The sequence below is a fragment of the Anolis sagrei genome, chromosome 2 (genome assembly GCF_037176765.1).
Source record: "Anolis sagrei isolate rAnoSag1 chromosome 2, rAnoSag1.mat, whole genome shotgun sequence".
Classification (NCBI taxonomy): Eukaryota; Metazoa; Chordata; class Lepidosauria; order Squamata; family Dactyloidae; genus Anolis; species Anolis sagrei.
The window spans coordinates 227,579,870-227,592,097 of record NC_090022.1 but is presented as its reverse complement, the minus strand read 5'-3'; positions in this window follow the sequence as shown (position 1 = coordinate 227,592,097).

Below are 12,228 nucleotides of genomic sequence, written 5' to 3'. Positions count from 1 at the left end.
GCGCGCGCGGGCTCACAAGCGGCCTCCGCGCGCCATCCGGCTTGTGTGACTTTTCAGGGCTGTATGACCATGTTCCAGAAGCATTCTCTCCTGACATTTTGCCCACATCTATGGCAGGCATCCTCAGAGGTCTGTTGGAAACTAGGCAAATGGTGAGTTATATCATCTAATATTATCTATGGAATGTCCAGGGTGGGAGAAAGCCATTCAATGCTAATCAAGGTGACCATTACTACTGCAACATTCACACTTAGCCTGTTTGATCAAGAAAAAAATTTTTTCAAAAATGTTTTGTAAATAATAACGAAAATTCGTAAATAACAAAACATTTTTTTTGAAAGTTTTGTAAATATTTTTAATATCGAAACAAAAAAACACCCCAATTAAGAATCGAATTTAGAAACAAATTTTTTCTTGATCAAACAGGCCTAGTGCTCAGCGTTAATAGCTCTCAGGACTCCATTAAAGTTCTTGGGATTCAATTGCTGGTAGTGCAACAGGGAGGCAGGAAATTAGTGTATCAAACACAGAGAGTAAACATCACTTTCAGACATGGCATTTTTCACAACACTTCAGGGTTTTTAAAATATGTATACTGAAGTACTTCTCAAGAGTCCTTCTCCCTTGGGTTCATTTTCTCCATCTCTTTTCATAGAATCAAAGATCTTTTGATCATCTCTCTTTCCCTCCTCCCTTTTTAAAGGCTTTTTGGAAAATATCCTATTGCTGCCTTGGATACCTGCCTGATTCATCTGCAATGAAAGGCTTGGACTGCAAATATGTCTCAACCATTACTTCCGCGCAAATACAAGCTCGTGAAACATGAAGAGCCTCCAGATTTAAATTGCACATCTACAAGGAGTGCCGGGGAGGAAAGTGGACTTACTTGAATAATGGATAAGGTGTTAAAAGAATTACCGTGATAATGAATGCAATACATTAAAGTACAGTCATTATCATTGTTCGGCAGTCTGATTTTTGCACTCTTCATTTTGCCTGCCCCACCTTCCTCGGCCCGTGAAGGCTTTGATTTCTCCCTCTCCCCCTTACCCCGCCCTGCCGCCACAACCTTCTCTTCTGGCTCTCATTTTACAGGCCTTCTTCCAAAACCATTGTATGAATGCCAACACAATTAGATTGCCATTCTAAGGTGTCATTTCAGCATATCCTGTTTCACTGTTCACTTCTGTCATCAGCAAATCTGCTCACATAGACACGTCCAGAATGACACAGTCTCTCTTCTCCTTCCTCAACCTCCTCTCCCCTGTTTCCCCGCCTCTCCTTATCATCTGGCACTGCTTTAACTACTTTTAAAACATTACGTCCTGATTGCCACTACTGTTAGAGTGATTGTCAACAATTATTTCACAGTGCTTTCTGAGCCAGCTAATGGATATGCAAGGTGCGGCATTACGTTACTTCTCTTTCCATTTTATGGAAGATCTGTTATTTAAATGTTTCTTTCTATAGTTGCTAAACCTGGCTTTGAAGCTGCCTTTCTTACAAATACAAAATTCAATACTTTTAATTAAATGCAGTATTTCTACATCATGCTGCAAGGAGTCAAGGGGCATTGTATGTTTTATTTCAAGCACCCATAAAACATCACCGTAGGCTGGTATAATCCCCAAGTGTGTGCCCAAGCCTTCACCAGGCTACCTCTACTAAGCAGAATAGCCAATGAAATAAACTTTAGTCTAAACTAATTGGTTTCCACCTTGCCCAGAGATTGCAAGTCTCTGGAATGAAGATACCATATTACTCGGGAAATAGTGGTCTTTGCATAGTTCCACTCCACCTTGAACTGCAACTGCTCTGCATGGTGAGTCTTATGGCTTTATTATCTTCCCCATATTGCAGGGGACAGGTAAAAGTAGAAATTTAGAAATCTGCCTTATATCAGGACCTCTTTTATACTGCATATTTATTGCAATATGATGCCACTTAAATTGCAATGGAATCCTAAGGTTTGCAGTTTAGGGAGCAGTGTTTAGAATTCTTATTTATTTATCTATTTAAAACATTTATATTCCACCCTTCTCACCCTGAAGGGGACTCAGGGCAGAGCACAACATATACACGGCAAGCATTCAAATTCACATACAATACACAAACATTTTAAAAAATCAAAATATTAAAATACACCATTTAAAAACTGTCCTAGTCATCCGCATAAAATCTAATTGGCCTGGTCATCTTTCCTATTGTCGCTTTATTGCTCTGTCCCGAAAGCTTGGTCCCACAGCCAAGCTTTCACCATTCTTCTAAAGGACAGGAGGGAGGGGGCCGACATAATCTCACCAGGAAGGGAGTTCCATAGTTGGGGAGCAATCACCGAGAAGGCCCTGTCTCTCGTCCCCACCAATTGTGCCTGTGACAATGGCGGGGCGGAAAGCAGGGCCTCCCTGGAGGATCTTCATCTCTGCAATGGTTCATAGGAGGAGATGCGTTCAGACAGGTAATTTGGGCCAGGGCTGTTTAAGGCTTTATAGGCTAAAGCCAGCACTTTGAATTGTGCCCGGTAGCAAACTGGCAGCCAATGGAGCTGGCATAACATGGGAGTTGTATTCTCCCTGTATGCCACCTGGCTGCCTCTCGTTGGACTATTTGAAGCTTCCAATTATTAGCTAGAGAGTTTTATTTCTCACTAAACTAAAAATCCTAGGAGTTCACAAAATGTGGATTGAACTAGAAACTTTTCAAATCATGCATACAAGTAAAATGTTATCATATTTTTGTAACTAAACAAATATATTTTGCATATGAGATCTAGAAAAAGAACACAGGGATTTGGGTCTCAAATCTTGCTTAGGAAACAAGTGTAAACCCTTGAAATCTGTGGATATTTGTGGCACTGTGGACCTAAATGGTGAAGTACATACATGATTGTTGAATCCTGGGATGCTTCCCTTGGCTGACCTTTCTTTTATGCTTTCCCGTTGATTTCTATGCAATGTTTTTGACAACTCATTTGTAAGTGGGTAGTGAACTTTGGATGCCAGACTGCTATTGGTACACTTATGTCATCATGGCACAGAACTATTATTAATTATGCATTTCTCTAATGTTCTATAGTCAGTGCTTGCTCTCTTGCTCCCTTGCTAGTAAAAAGTAAATGTCAAGCTTCTGCCCAGGGTTTAAGCAACTGATTTATCATCAAAGAGCCATTCCCTTTACCCTTTTCTATATAACTTGGTGAGCAGGGTATGGAAATGTTATTTGGCAATGTTTTCTGATCTCTTAGCTTATAACGAGAAATATGTCAGAAAGATGAATTAAATCCAATAGTCAACAACCTTGAGTCAGGCACCTTTTAGACTGGAATTTTCTCACTGTTAGACATCTATTGCCATAAACCCCATATACTCATTTAAAATTAGTGTATAGAAATATGTACTAATTTGAAATCCACAGAAATACAGTTCCAACATACTATCTATACATCCCGTATAGATTATTGCAACACACTCTACATTGGGTTGCCTTTCAAGACTGTTCAGAAACTTCAACTGGTCCAGTGAGTGGCAGCCAGGTTGTTCACCAGAGCAGCATCCAAGGAGCACACAACCCCCCTGTTACATCAGCTCCACTGGCTGCCAATCTGCTACTGAGCACAATTCAAAGTGCTGGCTTTATCCTATAAAGCCCTAAGCAGTTCTGGCCCAGGCTAGCTGTTTGAATGTATCTTTCCCTATGAACCAGCTCGGAGACTAAGATTATCCAGGGAGGCCCTACTCTCAGTCCCACCTTCCTTGCAAGCATAGCTGGTGGGGACGAGAAACAGGGCCTTCTCAATGGTGCCCCCTTGGTTGTGGAATGCCCTCCCTAGCGACATCAGATCAGCTTCCTCCCTGTTTACCTTCAGGAGGAGAGTCAAAACCTGGCTCTGGGAGCAGGCTTTCGAAAAATAGTGCAGTGCAGTAATCTTAATGTGGAATTATGTGCAATTGATTATGGAATGACTTTAACCTTGAACTCTGGATGGCGTATTTTAACCTTGAATGTATTTTAATCATGTTTATTATGTTGTAATTTTAATCCAAACCATTTTAGGTAAATATTATATTTTTGAGGCATTGTGTAGGTGCCATTTGTAAGCTGCCTTGAGCCCCCCCCCCCCCCAGTAGAGAAAGGTGGGGTATAAATGAGGCAAATAAATAAATAAATAAATACTTAAGACAATGAGATAATGCATTTTAGATAAAATGCACCCAGTGTGATGTATATAATTTAAAATGTATGGAAGCAGTTGTGCAGGCGTTGCTCCCCAGCTAGATTTCTTCCCTCTGCAATGAAGTTTTCCTTCAACCCACAATTTCTAGCATTTTGGTAAACTTCAGTTGTGCATTTAGAAATACTTTTAGGCATCTAAAGAAAAAAAAGTCATGGGCATATAAGCACTGCAAATAGAAGTGTTTTAATTGTCAACAGGTTTCAATGCTTCACTCTCTAGAATGCTAGAAATTTGGGGACTGCAAGAAAATTTAATTGGGGTTGAATTCTTTTTTAATTTGCATGCATCCCATGTACAAGCATGCACCCTCTTAAAGCAAACAAACAAATGGATATCAGCCCATTAAAACAAACAAAAAGAAACAGCAACTAGGAAATTACATAAAGTAAGTGTGAAAATGAGAAAGAGAGGACATTTGCAAATATGATAGGGCTGTACTTTTCTACCTGTAACACATTACCTATGGGGCTAACTTTAGCAGAAGCACATGCTGTGCCCAGACTGAAACCAAATCAGTTGAGCCACACCTTGTGAACTGGCTCGCCAAGAAATAGTCAAGCTCTTCTTGTGAATATAGAGGAATGGTATTTAAAGTGTGAAAACAGCTCTATTTGACTACAAAAAAAAAATGCAGTATCACATTAATAAAAGTAGGAAGAAAAGATTGAAAAAAATGTCCATGTTCTGTTTTTAACATTTAGTGGAAAATAACAGGGTGTGGGATATATCCCTATTAGGACATGAAATCTGATCAGAACAGTCTATTTGCACAGTGCTCAAAGCTCTTATGAGTCTGAGCTTGAAAAGCAGGCCTCGACATATTGGTTGCATTTGTGATTGGATAGAATTAAGGATGTTATCACACAAGGCTCCTAAAACAGGTCCTGCTTGAGACTGGGGATGCTTCCAGACAGCATCATAATCCTTGAAGAAGTGGGGCAAAAAATCACAGGACCTGACAGCAACCCAATCATGGAGCTATCAGTCTCGATAAGTGCTCCCCTGGTGTCCTGACACCTTTGTTTATAGTAGATTTTAGAGATCTGCAAGATGGACAGGGGACATTCAGTGGAAATTTATTTTTAATTTTTTAAATTGTCTCTCTGAGATGCAAAGGACCTCATATACACTGATTTGGATATCTAAATGTGCAAAAAAGCAAATTTCCTAGTATCTCTCCTCACCAGCCTGTAAATTCAAGCTCTGTTTAATTTCATAAACATTAGAACAAATGAATGGTTGCAGAGAATTCTAATTTCTGATTGTGCTGTCTTTTAGCCACCTGTGTGTGTGTGGCTCCATTTTTTTCACAGCCCTCATCAGCTGTTTAGGGATTTTAGCACATTGAATCATAGAATCATAGAATCAAAGAGTTGGAAGAGACCTCATGGGTCATCCAGTCCAACCCCCTGCCAAGAAGCAGGAATATTGCATTCAAATTACCCCTGACAGATGGCCATCCAGCCCCTGTTTAAAAGATTCCAAAGAAGGAGCCCCCACCACACTCCGGGGCAGAGAGTTCCACTGCTGAACGGCTCTCACAGTCAGGAAGTTCTTCCTCATGTTCAGATGGAATCTCCTCTCTTGTAGTTTGAAGCCATTGTTCCATTGCGTCCTAGTCTCCAGGGAAGCAGAAAACAAGCTTGCTCCCTCCTCCCTGTGGCTTCCTCTCACATATTTATACATGACTATCATATCTCCTCTCAGCCTTCTCTTCTTCAGGCTAAACATGCCCAGCTCCTTAAGCCGCTCCTCATAGGGCTTGTTCTCCAGACATGCACATGTGCTGGAGCAGTCCATAGGAACTAAGTCATGTGCTTTTTTTGATTTCTGGAATATACAGTCTGCCCAAATAAGGTTTTAATTGCACCTTTTAAACCCATGTTTTTCATGTGTTCATGCGAATCAGCATGCATTTTTCATTAAACATCATTTACCCCCCTCCCCCCATCCAGGTTTCTTCTGCATTTTAGGACCTGTGTAGAAGAGCCCTGGAGCATGCCTGCCTAGTCCCTATTCTTATCCCACCAAACTTTTCAAACACATTTAGAGAAAGCTCAAAGTGCACTGATCTTACTGCAGCTGCAATGATGTAACTCCTCAAAATCCATACATTCCTCTTTTTCACACATATCCCCCCTTTTTTGTTTTTTATTGTGAGAATTGTGCAGCTTTGAGAGTTCTGGTGCTTGGTGCTGTGCACCCCTGTATTTCTGTTCATATGTACATTTATAGTATTAATTAAAAAGTACGTGAACATTTTGCAGTTTATATCCTGTTGTGTTTATTCTGCAAGTGGGAGGTGTAATTTGTATTTTGAAAGCTTTTGCATTTTTTTCCGTGTTTGAGAAACTGGAAGTGACTTCTGGTGTGAGAGAATTGGCTGTCTGCAAGGACGTTGCCCAGGGGACGCCCAGATGTGTTTATGTTTTACCATCCTTGTGGGAGGCTTCTCTCATGTCCCTGCATGGGGAGCTGGAGCTGACAGAGGGAGCTCATTTGTGCTCTCCCTAAATTTGAACCTCTGATCTGTCAGCCTTTAGTCTTGCTGGGACAAGGGTTTAGCTCATTATGCCAATGGGGGCTCCTGACTTTATGAGGCAAACACATGCATGAATGGAAAATTCTGTAAATTGTTATTGCCTTGCAAGAAAAGGAAATGTTTAATTAGGAGGAAAACTTCATATTAGGGGAAAACAATATGAAACCCCTAGAAAATCCATAAGGTAACATATGATTTGAAGGCACATAAACTTCTATACATATGCATATGGTTTAGGTCCAGGCTCTCTGATAAACTGCTAGGTTCTTAGAACCAAGTGGTGCCCTGTTTTCAGTCCTGCAACCTTCAAAGTATGAGTAGTAAGGATGCAAGTTCTGTTGGCTTCCCCGAATCTTTAGAAAACTTTGTGCAATTAATTTTTTTTAAAGAAGTGGCATTTACAAGGGTACTGTCTTGTTTCAATTACACTTTTTGTTTGATTTTCAAAATGCTTGTTTCATTTTTAAATGTATGTTCTAAATGCTTTAATGCTTTTATTGCTTTAATATTATTGTTGATTATTTGTATATTTTTTAATATATTGCATTCACTTTAATTCATAAACCATTTTATGTACTGGTTTTGGAGAAAAGTTGGTGTATACATTAAAATGTTGTTGTTACTACAGCTGCTGTTGCTGTCCATAATACTAATAATTTCCTATGGTGTTCAGATACCTTTCTGTAGGGGAAGAAAACCAGAACCTACATAACACAAACTACAGAGTTATTTCCAGAACACCTGCGGTGCAGAATAAGACTTAAATATATTTGGGTTCAGAAGTGACTAAATGTAAAAGATTCAAAGATATTCAGAGCATAAGGAGAACGTAAAATTCAAGGGACAGTAAAAGAAGGAAGAATAAAAGTATGCAATTTCACTGTCGATAATTAAAGGAAGATTGGAATTTGACTGGAAGTGCAATAAACACACACACCCATGGAATGTAAAATGTCTTCAAACCTCCTGATTGTAAGGTGTAGGTAGGTTGGGTTGCTTGTGTGTGTGAGTGAGAGAGAGAGTTTCTTTCTCTCTTTTTAAACCCAACTTGACAGCAAAACTGTCAAGATGCTTTAGGTCTCTGCTTCTTGGAAGGAAAGGTCACCCCGCTGCCTCTCCAAAATGCGAACAGTAATCTTTCGTAAGCAGCAGAGTACTTCTATTATCAGCTGAGCAAGGTCCCATTGTCAGTGATTGACAAGGTTTCCACCTCCAGATTTCTCCCATAACCGTGCTTAACAACTTGGGGCTTTCAGGCTACCACTTGTGATGAAAATTCAGCAGGATAGAAAGAGGTGGAAAATTCAGCAGTGGGCTTCACGCTGGTGTGCATTAGTTATCATTGTGCTTGGCGACAGAATGTTCTGCTTAGCAATGCAGAACATTTTAAGGCCGAATGCAAGCCTCTCTACTTTTGTCACATGTCTCCTAAAAGCCTATTAACTCACCTGGCACAAGATGTTAGTATAAAAGGGATAAAGTTTCTTTTTGTTAAAAAAAAGTCACAGTAACAGTCAGTTATATGGAAGCCACCATACAAGATTTTGCAGTACTAAGAAAAAATAGTTTATAAATGCAAGGCAGTGTCACTGATCCGTATTGTCTGATGACACTCTAAATGCTGAGGTTTAGGTAAACAAAAGCAAGATTTCCATAGAATTTTGATGGTCTCTGGAATATATGAAATGAATCAAACTTTTCATACATCAGCTTCATGTGTTCCAATTTTATTTATGTTTTATTGCTGCTGTTGCGTTTCTCTATAAAGGTTCCTTACTTGTAACTCACTTTGAGGCCAACTGTTGAAAAATGGTGTATGCATTTGCCAAATCAAAATAAGCAGTAATTGTATTTGTGCACATTGAGCCTTACTTGTAATAGTTACTTGTACCCAATTTATTTTGTTTCCACATTGAGAAAATTAGGATTTTGCAATCAGGAATCAACTCTCCATAGGTGTGCATGTATGCACATGTATGTGAATGCATATGTTTATTACTGCATATCTCATTCAGACAATTGACATGCACACATGGTATCATTTCCATAGGATGCATCAGTGGTCAATGTGACCCAATAATTTACTTCTGATGTTATCTAGCAAGCCTTTTCCAACATAGTGTTTTCCAGATGGGCTGGACTACACTTTCCACTTTTAACTACCACGGTCATGTTGACTGTGATTGATACAAGATTACTTCAGCACATCTGAAGAGCCCCAAAATGTGGAATATTGGTGCTTTTAATATCAGAATAGCAACAGTCTGAGAGTTCTCACAGATGAACTTTCTCTTACTTCCTAAGGAAATGCCCTGCTGATAGTGTACTGCAAACACTTAGAAACAAATGCGGTCATCGCTAATAGTCAACATGAATTTATCAAAAACAAGTCATGCCAGACTAATCTGATCTCTTTTTCTGATAGAATTACAATCTGGGTAGATGCGGGGAATGCCATGGATGTAGCGTACCTGGATTTCAGTAATGCCTTCGACAAGGTCCCCCATGACCTTCTGGCAAACAAAGTAGTCCAATGTGGGCTAGGCAAAACTACGGTTAGGTGGATCTGTAATTCGTTAAATGGACGAACCCAGAGGGTACTCACCAATGCCTCCTCTTCATCCTGGAAAGAAGTGATGAGCGGAGTGCTGCAGGGTTCCGTCCTGGGCCCAGTCCTGTTCAACATCTTTATTAATGACTTAGATGAAGGGTTAGAAGGCATGATCATCAAGTTTGCAGATGACACCAAATAGGGAGGGATAGCCAATACTCCAGAGGATAGGAGCAGGATTCAAAACGATCTTGACAGATAAGAGAGATGGGCCAAAACTTACAAAATGAAGTTCAATGGGGACAAATGCAAGATACTCCACTTAGGCAGAAAAAACGAAATGCAAAGATACAGAATGGGGGAGACCTGGCTCGAGAGCAGTATGTATGAAAAAGGTCTTGGAGTCCTCATGGACAACAAGTTAAACATGAGCCAACAATGTGATGTGGTGGCAAAAAAGCCAGTGGGATTTTGGCCTGCATCAATAGGAGCATAGTGTCTAGATCTAGGGAAGTAATGCTACCCCTCTATTCCGCCTTGGTTAGACCACACCTGGAATATTGTGTCCAATTCTAGGCACCACAATTGAAGAGAGATATTGACAAGCTGGAATGTGTCCAGAGGAGGGCAACTAAAATGATCAGGGGGCTGGAGAACAAGCCCTATGAGGAGCGGCTTAAGGAGCTGGGCATGTTTAGCCTGAAGAAGAAAAGGCTGAGAGGAGATATGATAGCCATGTATAAATATGTGAGAGGAAGTCATAGGGAGGAGGGAGCAAGCTTGTTTTCTGCTTCCCTGGAGACTAGGACGTGGAACAAGAAAGGAGATTCCATCTGAACATGAGGAAGAACTTCCTGACTGTGAGAGCCATTCAGCAGTGGAACTCTCTGCCCGGAGTGTGGTGGAGGCTCCGTCTTTGGAGGTTTTTAAACAGAGGCTAGATGGCCATCTGTCAGGGTGCTTTGAATGCAATATTCCTGTTTCTTGTCAGAGGGTTGGACTGGATGGCCCATGAGGTCTCTTCCAACTCTATGATTCTATGATTCTAGTGAAGCACATGAAACTAATTCAGAAAGTCCCTGATCTGTCATGGAAGAAGCAGATGGCTATTAACATAGCCATCGGTGATGTGATTGTTGCAGCTTTCCTTTGATCAAATCCCTCCTTATCCCAAGAGCTTGGGATTTTTTTTCTTACAACTCCCAGAATGCTCCATGGGCACACTGAAATGTGAATTTTATGAAATTGTTGAAGAAAGGAATAATTTTTAGAAGTGTGCCCCATCAAAGATACAAACCAGGGCAGTATAGGACTGAGCAGAGGTGCTAGAGGTCAGTCACCTTCTGACAAATGCAGAAAAAGTTATTAGTGTGTTTGGCTATTGAATAATAGATTCCTGATCAAGACTTCATATAGAGCTCTCTTGATGTTCCCTATAGTCTTTATTCAAGATGGATTTGACCATATGTTCCATGACAGATTATTAATTTTTATCTGATACAAAAAATAGGTGACCCAATTCCTGACATATATGGTGGAAGGTTTCCTACTGGACTTCTATTAAACTTTCGAATGAGTGGTTTCATAATTGTTGTGGATGTGTGCCTTCAAGTTGTTTCAGACTTAGGGTGACCCTAAGATCTTGGAGGGCTGTGTTCGGCCCGAGGGCCTTAGTTTGGGGACCCCTGAATTAATATATCAGAAGAAAGTACTCTGCTATAACAACTGTGAAATTTCCTTGACCTTCTGATTATAGCATTTTTTTCGAAATCTTGATAATTATTTCTTTTATTACTTATGGTTTTTACCACTACAACATAATTGACTTCTACATTTCAAATTTAAACACAAATAAAATTGGTTGATCTCATTAGTTATAACAGCCCTAATATTTTGTGGCAGTGCCAAAATGTAAGGATTCTTTTTGAAAAGGGAAGCAGAAATCATTATGTTTTTCCAGATATATCCATGAACAATATTCTGCATCGCTGGTGCTTTCTCAATGCAAATTTATAGCCAGAAAAGTTATATGAATAAGTTCCTATGGAATTTTTCATGAGTAGCCATTCACATAATCTACTCATAATCTACTCATAAGTAAGTTGGTAAGTACAAAATGTTCCATTGGAACATTTTTGCCTGGTATTAGTTTTGCTTACCAAACAGATCATAAAAATGTAGCTTAATATGGTTGTACAGTAGATTTTTATATTCAACTAGATACCATCCCAGGTCAACCAAAGAGGTCCCCCCCCCCTCACCTCCTGACATGTCATTTTGTTTCTTTTTAAAAATATTTTATGTTAGTTCAAAAATACACCAACCATATATATTACAGAAATATACACATACACAAACACAAACACATACACATACGTAGACAACCCGCAATGGTGTCTGCTACCGGGACCATGGTAAATAGAGACACCACATCAAAGCTGATTGGTTTGTCTCTGGTATTTAGTTTCTATGTGGTGTCTCTATTTACCATGGTCCTGGTAGCAGACACCATTGCACTAATCAACCAGAAGTTCCCAGAAGACATCACAGCTCTGTTTCACCATTGCCTCACCACCAGCTACTTTCAGTGGGACAATGAATTCCAAGAACAGAAAGATGGAGTAGCTATGGGGAACCCTCTCAGCCCAGTCATAGCTAATTTCTACATGGAACATTTTGAAAAACAAGCCCTGGAAACAGCAACAAAAAAGCCTCTAGAACATGGCCATATAGCCCGAAAAAACCTACAACAACCCAGTGATTCCGGCTTTGAAAGCCTTCGACAATACAGTATTTTCTGTTGGTCATGGGAGTTCTGTGTGGGATGTTTGGCCCAATTCCATCGTTGGTGGGGTTCGGAATGCTCTTTGATTGTCGGTGAACTATACATCCTAGTAACTA